A 19087-nucleotide genomic window follows, 5' to 3' on the forward strand; every position below is an offset into this window, starting at 1 on the left:
AAATCCTTTAAATCTATTATCAGACTCCTGCGTTAATGTTCTAATTGTTGATTTATTATTGAACCCCATCTAGTGGTTGGTTGTCTTTGTCGTCCCACTAAGCAATAACACTAGTGGTCTGCTGACTACTATTTCAATCTTGCGAAATCCCAGTGGAATCATCTATATCGCATTGGGCATGATGTGTCAAACTTATTGAATTTAAAGTTTAACTATCACATGCTTGATTTGTTCATGAGAATCGAAAATATTGCTCTTTAGGATCAAGAATAACAAGGTATGTGTATATGAGTATGGTGGCTCATGCACATTATTAAATTTGTATAAATGATTATGCATTTGGAAACATGTTAATATCGTTGCCTATATTGCACACTGTTATGGTTTTTGCATATGCTGCATTGATGATCGAAATGAATCATCGTAAGCCTAGAGAGCCTCGAGTCGTGGTTTGCTCCTTTATTACTTATAAATGCATTGCAAAAATCACATTTATTTTTATTGCATTGTATTGCACTGTTCTAGTGTTTCCACAGGCGAGAGTCCCGTGATGGCTCTCATAGGGGTAGATGCGAGTTGTTGTCTTTGTTTGCATGCTGAGTTGCAAATTAAAGAAATGAGATAATAATAATCTAATAAAAATAAAATAACAGTGTAATGTACTTTCTAAGATGTCTCGTTGAGAGTACGAAACTCTTGGAGTTGCAGTTTTGGGAAAACCATGAGGATACAAAAACTCTTTGTGCATTGTTATTGCCCATGAACCCGATATTGAAGTTCTTTCTCCTGGCCACGGTTTTAAGGAGAGTCTCTCACTTTGTCTGGGGGTGGTACGTAGACACAGCTGTTGTTTTAGTATACCAAGAAAAGTGACACTTGTGAATGGGTGGTCCATGTTGTCCCCGATATTAGATAGATGGTCTAATGTTCCAAAGGTTGTTTCGGTCGAGGGTTAAGTTTGAAACCCAGTAATAAAATACAAATTGTATGCTAAGCTACCCTGGGAACCTAACTTGACCTCGGGGATTTTACCCGTTTGGTGTATTCACGGGCAACGGTAATTAAAAAGAGGAACTTAAATTTGTGCATTTAATAAAGACATGCATATGGAAAGAAAATTCTAATAAAAGAAAATAATTTACTCATGCATTACACTGAAGTCATGCATATTCCTATTTTTTTAACTGTTAAATGTTGGTGAATACTTAATGTTGTTCCTTAATGCATGTTAAATGATTGCATTGCTTAAATTGTGATCCATGTTATTTATTAAATGTTTCTTCATAAAAATAAAAAAAACAACTACGCCTTCATCCCAAAACAATTGGGGTCAGCGATATGAACCAAAAAAGAAATTCATTTTGGGTCTTCCACATGAATCCTTTTCCTCCAATCATTTCTATCAAATGTCATGTCCTCGGTGAGGTTCAAAGCATTCATATCCTTTCCTATTTATTAAATGTTTCTTCATGCTTAATAATTATATTTAATGCATGAATGCTTAATTGAATTACGAATTTATCATAATTGCATACCTCTAAAATATTGCATGAATTCTTATTTGTATTATTTATGCTCATTTATTTCATTAGAGGAATTCGTACGCAGAATTCTTTGAATTTCTGACACCCTCTTTTGGTGGTTTTTCGTGGTTTTTCGCAACCGTAGGAGATCAGTAAAGCGACTAGCCTCTACGAGAGTTATGGGTGTCACGTTTTTGCTAAACAATTCACAAAGAGACAGTGTGGCTTAGTCTTCTTTATTTTTCTTTTACATTTGGTTCTCTATGCACTCTGAATTTCAATTATGCAATTGTTTCGAGACTTATCACTTATTCTTTCAATAACGGTTTGGTTTGGTATGGATGATAAGTGTAAGCTCTATTGTGGTGTTTGGTTATCCAATTGAGAGTGGAATTCTAAAGGCCCCTGGTTTCTTGGAAGATTTTCGCAATGGTTTAAAAAAAATCACATTTTCAAAGGGCATGAGTTGGGATTGTTACAGTAAACCTCAAGGCATAAAGCGTAAGCCTCGAATATTTTTTTTGAAAACTTTAAAAAAATTATAAAAAAAAAATATCTAAAAATATAAAGAAATAAAGAAATGCTTTATTGATGAAATAACAACCAATAAGAAATAGAAAATCTCAAATAAATACTGAAAAATATGAGATTAACATATAAAATTAACTAAAAAACTTATTACATAAATAAAAAATATATGAGATTAACCAAAAAAAGTTAAAATATACTAAGAAACTGATTACATAACTGAAATAACCAGAAAATATATGAGATTAACCTACAAAAGTTAAAATATATGAGATTATTCTAAAAAATATGAGATTAACATATAAAAGTAACTAAAAAATTGATTATATAACTGGAAAATATATGAGATTAACCAACAAAAGATAAAATATACTAAGAAACTGATTACATAACTGAAAAATATATGAGATTAACTAACGAAAGTTAAAATATATGAGATTAACCAACAAAAGTTAAAATATATGAGATTATTCTAAAAAATATGAGATTAACATATAAAAGTAACTAAAAAACTGATTACATAACTGGAAAATATATGAGATTAACCAACAAAAGTTAAAATATAGTAAGAAACTGATTAGATAACTGAAATAACTGGAAAATATATGAGATTAACCTACAAAAGTTAAAATATATGACATTATTCTAAAAAATATGAGATTAACATATAAAAGTAACTAAAAACTGATTACATAATTGGAAAATATATGAGATTAACCAACAAAAGTTAAAATATACTAAGAAATTGATTACATAACTGAAATAACTAGAAAATATATGAGATTAACCTACAAAAGTTAAAATATATGAAATTATTCTAAAAAATATGAGATTAACATATAAAAGAAACTAAAAAACTGATTATATAACTGGAAAATATATGAGATTAACCAACAAAAGATAAAATATACTAAGAAACCGATTACATAACTGGAAAATATATGAGATTAACCAACAAAAGTTAAAATATATGAGATTATTCTAAAAAATATGAGATTAACATATAAAAGTAACTAAAAAACTAATTACATAACTAAAAAATATATGAGATTAACCAATAAAAGTTAAAATATACTAAGAAACTGATTACATAACTGAAATAACTGGAAAATATATGAGATTAACCTACAAAAGTTAAAATATATGAGATTATTCTAAAAAATATGAGATTAACATATAAAAGTAACTAAAAAACTGATTACATAACTGGAAAATATATGAGATTAACCAACAAAAGTTAAAATATACTAAGAAATTGATTACATAACTGAAATAACTGGAAAATATATGAGATCAACCTACAAAAGTTAAAATATATGACATTATTCTAAAAAATATGAGATTAACATATAAAAGTAACTAAAAACTGATTACATAACTGGAAAATATATGAGATTAACCAACAAAAGTTAAAATATACTAAGAAATTGATTACATAACAAAAATAACTGAAAAATATACGAGATTAACCAACAAAAGTTAAAATATAGTAATATACTAAGAAATTGATTACATAACTGAAATAACTAGAAAATATATGAGATTAACCTACAAAAATCTTTTTTATCATGTCTCAGAAATCCTGTTGTAAAAAAAAAAAAATTGGCACCTCAGGCTTGCGCCTTGAGGCAAGGAGGGTCATGCCTCAAGGCGAGACGCGCGTTTTGTGCCTTAAGGCACATTTTTTATAACACTGATCACGGTATTTTTTAATAGATGTTACTTTTGAAATATTGCAACTCTTTCATGATTACATCGACTTTTGAAAATATTATGACAAAATTGAAATGTTTTGAATGACTCTCTTAGATATATGCGGATGTGATGAACTGCAAGCTTCCCTTAGTTTTCTTGGTTTTCTAGTTTTCTAGTTTTCTAGTTTTCTAGTTTTCAAATTTTTAAAATTTCGGTTTTTTCAAGTTCTGGAAAAGTGGTGTTTTTATGCACTTGAAATTCCTAGAAAATTATCCAGATTTTAATTTTTCTAATGTTTGATTGTTTATTTGAAAACTCAATATCTCTCTCTAACACTATCCCCGTCGTGGGGCGGTTACGGGAGAAGGGGGAACTGACGCCCCCTTCCTCTCCCACGAACTCGATCTTGGGAGAGGAAAGGGGAAGGGGAACAGTTCCCCCTGTTAATTTGAAAATGGGCGACAATGGGGGGAGTAACCGACTCCCCATGGCTATAAAAGCCACGGGGGGGGGGGGGGGCTCTTCCCCATTTGACTACTAAGAGAGAGGGAGAGAAGAGCGAGAACGGAAGAAGGAGAGGAGGAGGAGCAAACCACCGACCGACAGGTAAGTCCCCCTCCCTCATCCTTTTTCCTATTTTTATGTATGACATTTACAGGAAATCGTCAACAACTCCCTAGTTGCCGGCAAGTTTCGGTGGTACAGAGACAAGAGAAACCCTGTCTCTGCATTTTTTTCCACCGATGGAGTGGGATAGGGTCTCCCTATGCTACCACCACCGGAAGGGGGGAGATGGAGCGGCATCCGTCGGCGATCGGAGATCGCCAGCGGTGCCACCCCTTTTCAATGGACCTAACAACAATCCGGCAATAAGCATTGCTGGAACTGTCGAGGGTTTCGTTTGAGGCAGACTCGGTCTGCGATTCTGCATACCAAATCGGCCTTTGGTCTAGGCAAACCAGACTGAGCCTCATCAACCTGACCAAGTAGGCTCAGTCTGGGCATGCCCAGAACAAGCCAAACAAAAAAAAAATTGTTTGACATAATGACTCGATCTATGTAAATCAACAGACTGACTCAGTCTAGACGAACTGAGTCGGGTCTGTGTTTTTCAATAGACCAACTCGGTCTGGACAGATTGAGTCAGGGTCTGTGTATTGTGACAGACTGTCTCGGTCTGTTCGGACCGAGTCAGGTCTGAATTAGTTTAGCAAACTGACTCGGGCCTGGGTAGACCGAGTCGGGTTTGTATTTATGGACCGATTCGGTTCAGACCAAAGTCGAGCCCAATATGGGTCAGACCGACTCAGTCTAGACCGAGACAAATCGAACTTTTGATGTATATAAAGATATGTGTGTGCGTGATTGATTGGGTGCGGTGAAAAAATCGAGATAGCGAAGACCTCAATTTTTCCATTATGAATTGGATCCCAATTTGGACCCAAAAAAACTCAAGTCGGATCTCAGACACCCAAGTAGATTCGAAATTAAGTGAACTTAGTGGAGTTTAGTCCAAATCCAATAATGTCCAGCATAGACACCATGCATGTCCCAAACCATCACTAATAGATTTGGATTGAGCATACCGGATCCAAAATCCAGTTAGAATTTTGGTTGAAAAACCTAAGTGATCTATTTTGAAATCAGTGTGAATTTGGATCCAAAATTTAATACGAAGTTGACATGGTGTAGAGAAGTGGTGTAGAGACGACATAGATGTCGCTATGATTGATCGAAAGAGCAAAAAGACTATTTTACCTTTGGTATGCTATCTAGTTTAGGCATCTTTCCATGTGATTTCAAGTGCTTTAAGTATCCTAGTTTGTTCATTGTGAATAGACACTATTTTGCATGCTTAGAAATCTATACAGTTCAAGTGTGATGCTTAAACCTGATCATGCATATTTAATGATTTATGATATAAATGTGGCATGACATGATTTCATGGAGATTGATGTGTTATGTGAGAATTGAGAGTAGAGTTTCAAAGTCTTAGGGTAGGTATTACCCTGGAGAATGTCATGCTTATATCTTAAGAGGGACATTGTATGTCACGGGCCTATTTCCTTCAATGGGTCAGCGCGGCACGACGGTCCTTCCTTACCGCTGCAAGCCTACTTGTAAGCTCGCTTGCCAGTCGCAGAAGCTTGTAATCAGAGTGCAAGAGAGCAAGAGAGAATAGAGGGAGAAGAATTGCAATCACAACAAGGGTTACCAAAAGAAAGCTCAACGCATTTAATTCATTCACAATTTTGCCCGAGAGTTATTACAATTCAAGCATACGGGCTGCCCCTTGGGGGTATTGATTCACCTGAACTGGGCAACTTACATCAGACTCAACAAAAGCAAAACAGACTCTAAGTGCAACTTTACAATGTAAGTCGTAAGGGAACATGCTCCCCCTTCAAATCATGTGTCGTCCTTAGCACCATCTGTTTCATGGTAAGCCCTGACTTCAGCCGGGTAGCGGTTGTTCATTCGAAATGCAGGCTTCCACGTTGGTTCCGTTGGTTCCTCCCACTACACTAGATATTTCTTCATCTCGCCCAAGTATTTAACCTTGTGACGAAGGATCTTACTGAGGTACTTCTCGGCCCATTGTGCTGTTGGGACCCTCTGCATAATGGGAACGCGTTGTGGGATGCTGCGTTTCGGATTTCCATCATCTGAATAGAACTACTTGAGGTTGCACACGTGGAACACCAGGTGCACCTTGAAGTCTGGGGGCAACTCCAACTTATATGACAGCTTGCCCACCTTCTCTGTGATGGTGAAGGGTCCCTCATACTTTCTGAGCAGTCCACGGTGTCGCCGGCAGAATATGCCTATGCGTCCTGGATATAACTTCACCAACACTTGGTCCCCAACTTGGAACCCAGCGGGCCGACGATGCTTGTCCGTCCACTTCTTCATTCTCTTTGCCGCCTTGTGTAAGAATGCATTCGCCAACTCATTCTGCTTATGTCAGTAGTGAACAAATTGATAGGTGAAGGATGGCCTTCCCTTTTCTTCTGCGGCAACAGTGTGCGGGGTCAGTGGTTGTTACCCCATGGCTATCTCAAACGGGTTGTGGCCTGAAGACTCGCTCTTCTGCATATTGTAACAAAATTGTGTCACGTCAAGGAGCTTCACCCAATTTTTTTTATTGGCACTAACAAAATGCCTAAGGTACTGCTCAAGTATCCCGTTGATGCACTCTGTCTGCCCATTTGTCTGTTGATGAAAGCTTGTTGAAAACAGCAAATCAGAGCCAAGTAGTCGAAATACTTCACACCAGAACTTGCTCGTGAATCGAGCATCGCGGTCACTCACAATGCTCTTTGGTATGCCTCAATGTTTCACCACATGCTTTCAAACAACTCTGCAATCTTCTCTGCAGGACACTCTTTAGAAGCTGAGATGAAGGTGTCATACTTTGATAAACGATCCACCACAACCAAAATATAACTGAGGCCCTCTACCTTTAGAAAATTAACAATGAAGTCCATGGAGATGCTATCTCAAGGACCTTCTGGAATTGGTAGAGGCTCAAGGAGACTGACAGCCTTCTGGTTTGTCCCCTTATCTTGTTGGCAGATGAGGCATTGTCCGCACATACCCCTCAACGTCGTCCCTCATCTGTGGCCAATAGTAACCGCGCTCAAGGAGTGCTAAGGTCCGCTCATGACCAGGATGGTCGGCCTATAGTGTATCATGGCACTCCTTAAGTAGTTCTCGACGGAGGCTTCCCCACCGCGGCACGAAGATGCGTCCCCTTTTTGTCACGAGGAGGTCATCCTGTAGCCAAAATCGCTGAGTCTTCCTTGCATGTGCCAGAGAAACAAGATATTGTGCAGTCGAATCCTGCTGCGTACCTTCGCGGATGCAGCTAAGCAATGCGCCCCCAAATGCACTTCAGAAGGCTCCGCGCGCGCAACTGCCAGTTCAGCCCTACAGCTCAGGGCGTCCACCACAACATTGGTCTTTTCAACCTTATACTCCAAGGCAAAGTCGAACTCAACCAAAAACATCTGCCACCGAGCTTGTTTAAGCGTCAGCTTCTTCTGTGTCTAAAAATAGCTCGTGGCTACATTGTCCGTCTTGATGACGAACTCGTCACCCAAGAGGTAGTGTCGCCAGGTCCTGAGGCAATACACAATGGCAGTCATCTCACGTTCGTACACTGTGTAACGCCTCTCTGCACCCTTTAGCTTGCGACTCTCATATGCGATCAGATGGCCATCTTGCATAATAACTTCGTCAATGGTAAAGTCTGAGACATTCGTGTGAACTTCAAAGAGTTTCAAATGATCGGGCAGTCGTAGCACTGGCTCCCTCACTAAGACTTTCTTCAAGTTATCGAAGGCATCTTGATACGCTCCTGTCCAGAGCCATACCCGATTTTTCTTTAACAAATCGGTGAAGGACGCAGCAATGAGGGAATAGCCTTCGATGAAACGCCGATAGTAGTTCGTCAAACCAAGGAATAACCGCAATTCTAGCACTTTACTTGGCGGAACTCATTCTTGGATGGCCCTTATCTTTTTCCTATCCATACGCAGCACACCACGCCCCACAACGTGGCCAAGGAAGTTGATCTCCTCTTGTTCGAAGAGACACTTCTCTTGTTTGACACAAAGGTTATTCTCCTTCAGCACTTGAAACACTGTTCGCAAGTGCCCGACATGTTCCTCCATGTCATCCAGGTAAACTATCATGAACTTGTCTAAGTAAGGGTAGAAAATCTGATTCATTAAAGTCGTAAAAGTAGCTAGAGCATTTGTCAACCCGAATGGCATTACTATGAATTTGTAAGCACCATAGCGGGTGACGCAAGTTGTCTTCGGCTCATCACCTTCAGCAATCCTCACTTGTCAGTAACTCGATCGCAGATCTAACTTGAAAAAGATACAGGCACTGCCTAGCTGATCGAACAAGTCCGCTATCAATGACAATAGGTACTTGTTCTTCACCGTGACTTTGTTCAAAGCACGGTAATCCACACATAACCATTTGGAGTCGTCATGTTTCATCTGAAAAAGGACTGGAGCGCCAAATGAAGCTTTCGATGGACGAACAATGGTTGCATTCAACATCTCGTCTAGCTATCTGCACAGCTCCTTCAGTTCAGTTGGTCCCATGCGATATGGAACCATTGCGGGAGGCTTCGCTCCCAAGGTCAACTCAATCTTGTGGTCGACCTCACGTCTTGGTGGAAGACGCCTTGGCAATTCCGGAGGCATCACCCCCCGAAACTCCTCCAATAGTGAGGTTAGGGTCGGCGGCACTGCTACTTCTACCTTCCCTTCTTCTGCACGCACAGCAACTAAGAACGTCTACTCCTCATGCTTGACACCCTTTTTTCAGTTGCATCGCTGATAACACTGAAGACTTGCCTTTCTGTGTAAGGCACTGCACTGTGTGGAACAGGTTTGGCCCCATAATCGTCAACGTGTTAAACTTTGGCAGCATCATAACATTCTGGCTCCGCAGAAACTCTATACCCAGAATCATCTTAAAATCGTCCAGAGACACCAAAGAGAACTTAACTTTGTCGGCCCAACTCCCCACTTGGATAGCCATATCTCTTGCTTCACCAAGGATGGGCTTGGCCTCAGAGTTTACCGTTTTCATGGTCCTCTGCTTTGGCCCGGGATTCAAGCTCAACCGCTCTGCCTCTTCCCGCGAGATAAAGTTGTGTGTGGCCCCGGAGTCTACCATAGTTGAAGTAAACTTTTCATTCGTAATGACTTCGAGATACATCAGTTATTTGCTAACTTGCATGTTCTCAACTGCGTAACTTCTAGCTGCATTGATCGACCGCATGGCTCTCATCCACGGTTGAATAGCCTCAGTGTCACTGCATTCGGTATCACTGCATTCCTCATGCGTTGCGTTTGCTTGCCCATCGTCCTTCACGAGGCGCTTGGGGCATTGCCTGGCGATATGCCTATCGCCACAGAACCGACATGTCACAACTGCACCCTTGTTGTTGTTATACTTTGGGCAGTTTTGTTTCTTATTGTATTGATGGCGTGTCGACGCCTCACCTTTGTCGTTGCATCGCTCGTCCTTCTTGCCTCCGTGGTCAGGTTTTTTCCCGACTTTGGTTGATGAGGTGAAAGGCTTGCGCTGAGTGTCAACTAAGCGCTCGACCGCCACATATGCATCTTCCAAAATACGGGGGTTGCTCCTTTCCACTTCAGACTGTGCCCATGGTTGAAGTCCCACAATGAACCAGTTGAGCTTGTCGTCTTCTGGCATGTTAGGCACCTCCGGCATGAGCATCTGGACGTTCTGACATAGTCTTGCAACGAACCAGTATGTTTAAGTTCATGAACCATCCGGTACGCCTGCTTCTGCGCATTCCTTGGCATGAAGTAGTTGTGCAACTTCATTTTGAAGTCGTCAAAGGTGTCTATCACGCATTGACCCCTCTCCATGTCACTGCACTTCCACCTCCACCAAGCGATAGCATCACCATCTAGTAACGCAGTTGCAGCCTTTATCCTGAGATCTTCAAGTATCACATTTTGAATATCCAATGACTACTTGGAACAAAAAGTTTTCAATGGCCTTGTTGTCTTAAGAACCATTGAACTTTACTGGTCTTGGTACATCAATCCTTGATGGCCTCTCACCATTTCCCTCATTTAGGGTTACTGACCGCTGTAATGTGTGATTTTTCAATTGAAGCTCCCCTACTTCAGTCTGCAAGTCAGTCACTGTTGTCGTCAGCAAAATGATCTGCCCCATCTGTAAATTCACCTGCTCTTGCAGGCTCGCCACCATATCATTCAGACCACTGAATGATTCAACTGCATGTGAAATCGTTTTCTTGTGCAAAGTCACATCTTCCACCAGCTTATTGACAGTTACAGCCATCTCTTCTTGGCCCCGAGGTAAACCCATTTCCTCAGCTTCGGCAATTGCCTTGTCTTTGGTGTTGCGCAGGTTTTGATAAGGCGTCATGATGTCTTGCTCACAAATCGCAGCATGTCAGCGTGTCTGTCGACACCGACTGCGGAGTCCCTTCCCTAACAGGAGAACGGGCTCTAGTACCACTTGTCACGGGCCTATTTCCTTCAATGGGCCAGCGCGACATAACGGTCATTCCTTACCGCCGCAAACCTACTTGTCAGCTCGTTTGCCAATCACAGAAGCTTGTAATCAAAGTGCAATAGAGAATAGAGGGAGAAGAATTGCAATCACAAGAAGCAATCACAACGAGGGTGAACAAAAGAAAACTCAACGCATTTAATTCATTCACAATTTTGCCCGAGGGCTATTACAGTTCAAGCATACGGGCTGCCCCTTCGGGGTATTGATTCACCTGAACCGGGCAGCTTACATCAGACTCAACAAAAGCAACACAGACTCTAAGCGCAACTTTATAATATAAGTCGCAAGGGAACATTGTAAGTGTTGTGAATTAATATGTGGCGGGTTGTCATCCTTAACAGTTCAAACATGTGAACATGTGTTACAAAGTGGTCAGTGAACATACATTGATGATTGTATAACGCACTAACTTAAAGATGTAAATATTGAGAGAAAATTGTGTATAGGAGGACCACACAAAACATGATGGAAAACTCTAATAGGAGGCATGGTATGGGGCAATGTTGAGGTGTATACCTCGTGAGTAACTTGAGAATATCTCAGACGTTCCAAGGTGACCCTTAGGGGTTAAAACATTATCCACTAGACACATCTAGGATGTAGCATGAACCACAAAACCTTGGGGGCATGTATAGCTACCCTGACTCTTCAACTAGCTACCGATTGAGCTCTTGAGCTCCCGACTTGTAACCGGCGAACAGATGCAGCACCTGTGTCAGTAATCTGGGTTGGTTTGGTCTACGTTGTTGTGAGTGATTTATATGTATGGACAACATTGTAGACTCTAAGTTGTTTACATGGATTGCTATGCCCGAAGAAGCTATATCTGAAATAGCTTATTAGAGTAGAAGATGTGTTTGAGAATAATGTTAGAGATATGGTAAAAATGAGATAAAACTCATAAATAACATTTGTTCATATTTAGCAAATTAAACTAAGACTAGGAGCTTAGAGCTCACTACAGTGGTAACGATCATGTTTATTTGTAAATAGAATCTTACTAGGTTGTAAACTCACCTCCTTCCTTTGATTACAACTGTAGGTTCAGAAATTGTTGTCACTCACCGGACTTAGTAACAGACTATTCAGAATTATAGTTCATTTTGCTTATGTAATTGGATGGTTATGATATTGTAAAAATGAATGCATGGACCTTCCATTATTAAATGAAGAAAAAAAATTTATAGTTTTTAGGTTGTTTTGAGATTATTAGAGTAATTTTCCTCTGTGAACTAACGTCCACGAACCCGGGCTCGAGAGGCCCCGAATAGGGTTGTAACACTCCCTCTCTCCCCATATAGTTTACACTCAACATGAAAGAACACAGCGTCATCACTGTCAATATTAGAACAACTTAATCAAGAGAGGAAGAACTTAATTTCCATGAAGCATGCGACATTTCCCTCCTTGTGGGTGTCATCAAATGGGGGGTCAACCAGCTCTCCCAAACATCTTCAATTTTGAAAGGAGAATATTAAGGCCATTCTTGAAATCAAATGTAACAGCCAAAATCTTTATAAACAGGCAATTTTTTGCTTGTAGACGCTTATAACAATTCAAGATTCAATTAAACTTCTGACCTGAAGATTAGAAGAAAGATCCAGTGAAGCATAATCATCTTTTACAACGTCCAAAATAAAATCGAAAAGAAACACAATAAACAAAACAAAAGCACAGATCAAATGGGGGGGCGGGGTTGTAGATAAATCTGATAAAATCTGATAGGGAGAACAGGAATCAACAATCTAAAGGTAAAAACCCTACCCAATGCCTGAAATTGTAGCTTTGAATAAACAAGAAACCGACCAAATGAAAGCTCAATCAACTAAAAAGGAAAGCTGGAGATCTTTGCACACCAGTGTATCGCAAAAAAAATAACAAATATCAACATGTGCATTAATCAAGACATAAAAACAGAAAGCAATTCAAGACTGATAAATGGATCAATACAGGAAGGAAAACTAACCTTTCCTTACAGAAAACCCCATTCCTGGAGGCAACAATCCGACCTGTTTTTCACCGTCGTCTTTGATTCAGCCTATGAAAGGACAGAGTCCGATTCTCCCTGACCAACAGCAAAGAGATGCAGAATGATTATGGGAAGGATGTGCCACGACCAGAAGCAAGCGAATCCTAAGTGGGCGAGTAGACGCCAAGGGGAGAGAGAGAGAGAGCACCATGCGAATCCAAGCCGACAGTGAGTGAGCAAGTAGACGGGGAGGACTACTGTGATAGAGGATGGAGGCATTGCGCGGTGAGGGAGACAGAGGGGCGACCAGGGTGCCCACCTTTTAGGATAAAATCTTTCTCAACATTTTTCTAGTTTTTTTTTTTTTATTCTTACTAAAAAATCGCCCGAATCACATACCCAGTCGTGCTGGCTCTACTTGCCGTTGTTGTCCTTGCAGTGTAAAACTCATGGCTTATTGCTCGCTCTCGGCTTCGGCTTCGGCTTCGGCTTCGGCTTGCACAAAGAGTAACGCTCATGAAATTTGAACGTAGGTCGCCCGCAAGCAGTGACTCTCTGGAGGCAAGAGGTAAGTTCACAGAGTTTTATGCAGACAAGTCAGTAATCGTTAGTATGGCAGGCACAGCCCGTGCCACTAGGTCTCTGATCCTAAGGACAGTTTCTCCACGTAAATATAAAAAAATATCATGTTACACTATTATGGTAAGGTTTTTCAGAGAGCAACTACTCTATAGTTCAATTCGAGAACTAGAAAACTAAAATATACTTTTTTGTGATTAGATTACTTTCGATCATCTAGTGTTATCTTGATCTTATCTAGTGTTATCTTCAACCTGCTATTTAAGGTCTTATTAGAAGAAGAAAACTCAAGATTATTTGACCTACAAATTAGCACAAGATTCACAAATATCAACAATGTTTTAATTGTTCAAAGCGGCTTACCAAAGTTGGGAAAAAGGTCAGTGCAATCACATTGCAAATTTCAAATGTGCTGCTGCACTTAAGCACCCACCGTCTGCTATTGGGCCCACATCTGATAGGTTGTATGGAAATGATGGAGGATGCTCAAGTGCAACACATAAAAAATGTGCAATGTAACTGCACCTGATCCAGCCTCCCAAAGTTCTATGTTGATAACCTGTTTGCAATTTTTTTTGGCAAAATACTTTGGATCCATCGGATTTTTGACAAAGCTTTTGGGTAGAATTGGATTCGGATTTTTGTTGTAGGAAATATGGGATCCCTGCTTGCAAGTTGAACATATTTCTTTCTCTAGCGAGAAGGGATCAACTTCGCCAAAAATGTTGGCTCTCTTTCTCTACCGAGAAGGGATCAACTTCGCCAAAAATGTTGGCTCTCCTCAATGTGAATTTTAACTTGCAAATAAATGTACCTCATATGCAAATCCTATAAAAAAAGTGAACATGATGGTGCAGAGACACCACCAATTTAATACCTGAGAATTTTTTATAATTATTTGATAAATAAAAATGAGTTTTATATCTTAAACTTGGTTTAAATTTTCATTTAAATTTGAATTTGAATCTCAAGTTAATTTGAATTTTATTTTGGTATTTAATTTAAATTTGAAGTTGGATTTCAATTTGAGATTTAATTTCAATTTGAATTTGAGTTTTAATTTAAATTTAAATTTAATTTGAGTTAATTAAGAAAGCTTAACCCATAGGGTGGGATGCCTTCCCCTATGTGAGCCTAGTACAGACCAAGCACGAGTCAGTTCACGACCAAGATATTGTACCTACTATTCTATTACAAAAGCTTTCAAATTGAAAATTTGAAAATATGGTAAGGACTTTCACTACTGGAATTCGACATAGTAGATCATGGATTTTAAAAAAACACAGAACTGAAAAAATGTAGAGAATGGAATAATCTTTCCAATGCACTAAAAATTAGAATTTTTTGATGTCAAAATTCAGAGATACACAATGCTTATCAGACCTAATTGTCGGGCCAGTAAGAGAGTTTTTCAAAAAATTGCCTGTTTTTTTCGAGTCCATTTTTAGAGATTATAAGGATAGAATATGTTGCCAGACAGAACACAAAATTTGAAGATATATTTGCTATCTTTTTTAATGAATCTAAGAACGCAATTTTTTTACAATGGGGTGACGAGATATTGCACAAATACCACGATTGACTGATAAACTAGAACACAGGCATGGGAATTAGGGGTGGCAATCGTGTCGGGTTGGCGGGTCGACCCGACGGGTTGGCAGGTCAGCATATCTCAACCCGAATCTGACCCGTTTATTGAACGGATCGGTTGTGGCAAACACAAACCCGGCCCGTTTAATAAATGGGTAACCCGACACGACCCGCCAACCCATTTAATAAATGGGTTGGGTCAGGTAAACGGGTTCTCAGGTTTGCGGGTCAAGTTGGTGGGTTGACGGGTCGGGTTGACGGGTTGGGAGGTTGGCGAGTTGACCCACCCGCCTAACCCATTTATTAAACGGGTCAGCCGGGTTGGCAGGTTGGCATACCCCTAACACAAACTTGGCCCGTTTAATAAACGGGTTAGGCGGGTCGACCCATTTATTAAACGGGTTCATTTTTTCCAAACCTGAACCCGCCTAAGAGGCGGGTTGGCGAGTCGTGTCAGGTTTTGCCCCCCCTAATGGGAATGATAGAGCTCTTTGTTTGGGTCCATTTTCAAAGCTTATAGGAATAGATATGCCAACTAATAGAACACTAAAGTTGTTGGAAAATCCATCACCTTTCCAACAAATTTAAGCACGCATTTTTTCGATTCATAACAAGAGAGATATACCTAAAATATTGTGACTAGCTCAAACCGACTAGAATTTTGAAAAATCAAATAGCAAACACAAACACACAAAATTTTAGTTTTATTTTATCTTTAGGTGCTTAAAGTTCAACCTGCACGAGAGATATTTCTTTTTTAAAATTCTGGCAATATCCCTTTCTCCTTAACCCAACCCCGGTTAGATCAAAATACAAGCAACACACGAGAGATATTCACTAAACACAAGATAGTGTAAAAACAATTTCTCAAAACTGAAATCTTTTAAAATGCAGCAAATTTCAAATATAATAAACAGAAAATCAGAACTCAATTAAGAACTATCATAATGAAATATCAAATCCAAGATTCAATAACATTCACAGTACAAGTTCAGCAAAATAATCAAGTTTTTAGTCAAACCAAAATAGATGAATGACAGTTAACTCAAACACCACAAATCATCAGTTCAATAGACACCCAAATGAAAGATGTAGTTCATGACTACCACAAAATGTTACAAACAACTCCAAGGTCCATGAACAACAACAATAGTTCTATAAAGAAGGTTCACACACACAAGGCTCACACGAACAAGCTTGAAACAAGACCAGTTTTCAAACTTCAAGACTCTAATGGTAGCAACAATCACATGGTTTAACAACTTCTCCAAGTACCGTAGGATTTCACGGTGAAGCAAAAAGGATTCTCAAACAGCATCAACAATACTCTAGACCACCTTCACACAACTAGGGTTCCACTAAAGAAAATCGCCTATTCTTTATCACAATTTCTTCTCCAAACTTTTTCTAGAATTTGTTTTCAAAGAAGCAAAAAATATCCTTTTGCAATTTTTTGGAGCCCTTTTAAGGAGAGAATAAAGTGGTTATGGCTCCCATTGGTCTCTTGGGAGGCTACCTTCCAAGAGGCCAATAAAGCGCCATCTTTTGAATTTTTTGTCTTGCTCTCTTCTTGGTTGGCCAATGGAGAGCTACTAAAAGAGAGAGGAAAGCTCCATATGAGTGGCACCTCTAGAAGAGCCAATGGGTTTGAGATGAGGTGGTTGACACTTGATTGAACCCTAAAACGGTCACCTCATACTTTGGCCAATGGTACTTTAAAAGAATTGGCCAATAGGAGGGCTCCAACCTGGATGGATTGGACCACCAATATTCAAGATAAAATTGGATCCAATATCTGAATCCATGGCTGAAACAAAATATAAAACTATCATTATATTCCTTACACCCTCTAATGCCATAATTAGATCCTAATGAGTACTAGAACTATCTAGATATGTAGAATACAATACCTTAAAAAAATAAAAAAAAATACAAATGAGTGATTATAAAAGATAAAAATATAACTACATAACAATATTAATTTTTTGATATGGATGGATAAAATCCCATAAAATTAAATCATATAAAATAACCAAAATGCCCTTAGATCCCTTTTTAGAACCAAATGGATTATTTTGGTTTAGGGGGTTGCAGGGATGTCTTCTGGATCGAGTCACTCTCCTTGCGTACAGCCAGATTGGTTCAGACAGGGCCCCTTTTGGATTTAGAGTCCATATAGTAAGGATTCAATATAGCTAATTAAATTCTTAATTAGTTTAAAGTCAAACTAGCTATTAAATCTCTTATTTTATTAAGAAATCTAATTAGCTAATGTGTCAATAGTTTTCTATTTCATGTAGGAATCCTAATTAGCTATGATTCATAAAATTGAGATAAAATTTAAATGAAATCAAATAAAATTCAAATAGGATAGAAATTATGAGGAGTTTCCTTATGATATTGAGAAACCTCATAAGAAAATTATAAAAATGATCTCTCTTTTCCTCCCACACGCCCTCTAGTTATTTCTATTACTCTTTCCTCTTCCTACCTCTCTCTCTCTTCCTTCTTCCTCCCACATTCCCCACCTTGGAGGAGTTTGTTGTGGTGGTTACATTTTGGTGGTGCATACGTAGGAGGAGGAATATGGTTGATGTTCACACTTACAAAAGAGTCTTTTATGATAGATTTTCTAATTTTGAGGTAGGTACATTATAACCTTGATATATGAGCATATTGTGGGAAGATCTCCATATGTGTATCAGCATTCATATCAACCTTGATCCACCTAGGAACTGATATAATTTTGAGTATGAAGGTTTTAATAAGCTAAAATCTTTTTTTAAGTGTTTTTAAGAAAAATGTATTCTTTATGGGATTGTGTGTGATTTTGGATATTGTTCTAGGTGATAAATTATATTTCTATGATTACAACATGATTTAATGTGTGCAAGCTTGAATATGATATATTCTTGATGGATCAAAATTATTGGATGCATGTTCTTGATGTTTTCTTTATGAAAATCATAAAGTTCTTGTCGTTTCTTAAAACTGCATGTTGTTTTATATATTTTGATTCAACCAGTTATAAAAATAAATCTGGTTCTCTAAAATGGTGAACCCATAAATTCTGTAAAATTATAAACATGTTTCAGATATATGGAATCAAGCCCAATAAAAATCTTAGACACAGATGAGTCGTGGTTTGGGAGATACGAGCTCTGCAAGTTGACACAAGACTCTTGTTCTAGCAGGAGTTCTATGAAGACAGAAAAACTTTATAAAAATCATATCTACCAAAATATTAAGAATTTATGAGTGTTATTTTTATGTATATTAGTTTATATATATAACAACACACGATAAAAATCTTGGAGGCTAATTCCTCATAGTTTGGAAATTAAAAATCATAGAATTTCAGTTTAAAACTTATAATTTTTTTAAAATAGTGTGTTAACTAATATAAATAGCTTGTATTATGAGATTTTTAATTCTATGTTAGAAATGAATTTATGCTTGAATTTTTGTGAACTTCAATCAAACATATCAATCCATCCACTATAAAAATATCAGTATTTAACTCATTATATATGATTTATGGTTGGTTTTATATTAAAAAGACTGATTTGAGAAAGACTATTCTGGGAACAGAAAACAATCTGTGCTTATAAAATTTTTAATTCTTGATTTGTAATGAGTTGATGTCTCAGTTTTTCCTGTATACAGTTAACATGTATATGAATCTATAGTAAAAATATCAAGGTCAAAATCATTTTGTATGAATTATAGTAGAATTTCTAATGACTAAGAAATTATGTAATAAAAGTCTTGAATTGGGAACTTGTGCTTGAAAGCATGTCATGGTTCCAAGTATAAACTAGACGAACATGGTTTGGTTCCAGAGGTGAACCAGATGGATACATAATATGTTGTTATGTAGCGTATGGGACTACTGAGCCTGAGAAATTATGTCATCATTTGTGAAAAAATTTTGAATGTTACACTCTAATTTTTTGTTATAATGTTAGACTCCTTGATGTATGAATGCACAACATGATATGCTGATATGCAACATGATGTTATATGATATTATAATGTACTATAGGACATTAAATACATGCATGCACATGTGGATGCTCATGAATGAATTTGTGGTTTAAAA

The 19087-nt window shown here is 38.3% G+C and overlaps 1 protein-coding gene across 2 annotated transcripts in view; it reads right to left on the reverse strand.

Moving 5' to 3' along the window:
- Positions 1–13152, reverse strand: part of LOC149820191 (uncharacterized) — a 31121-nt gene extending 17969 nt beyond the window's left edge. The window contains exons 1-2 of one of the 2 annotated variants that reach the window (XM_089982197.1): positions 13025–13102; positions 12814–12912 (exon numbers count right to left, since the gene is read on the reverse strand). The gene's annotated coding sequence lies outside the window, so the exon portion shown is untranslated. Of the gene's footprint in view, positions 1–12813 lie in introns of both variants that reach the window. The other variant, XM_089982198.1, reaches the window with a different exon arrangement.
- Between the last annotated feature and the right edge of the window lie 5935 nt (positions 13153–19087).

Source organism: Nuphar pumila, chromosome 12 (assembly GCF_984573655.1).
Source record: "Nuphar pumila chromosome 12, dmNupPumi1.hap1.1, whole genome shotgun sequence".
Classification (NCBI taxonomy): domain Eukaryota; kingdom Viridiplantae; phylum Streptophyta; class Magnoliopsida; order Nymphaeales; family Nymphaeaceae; genus Nuphar; species Nuphar pumila.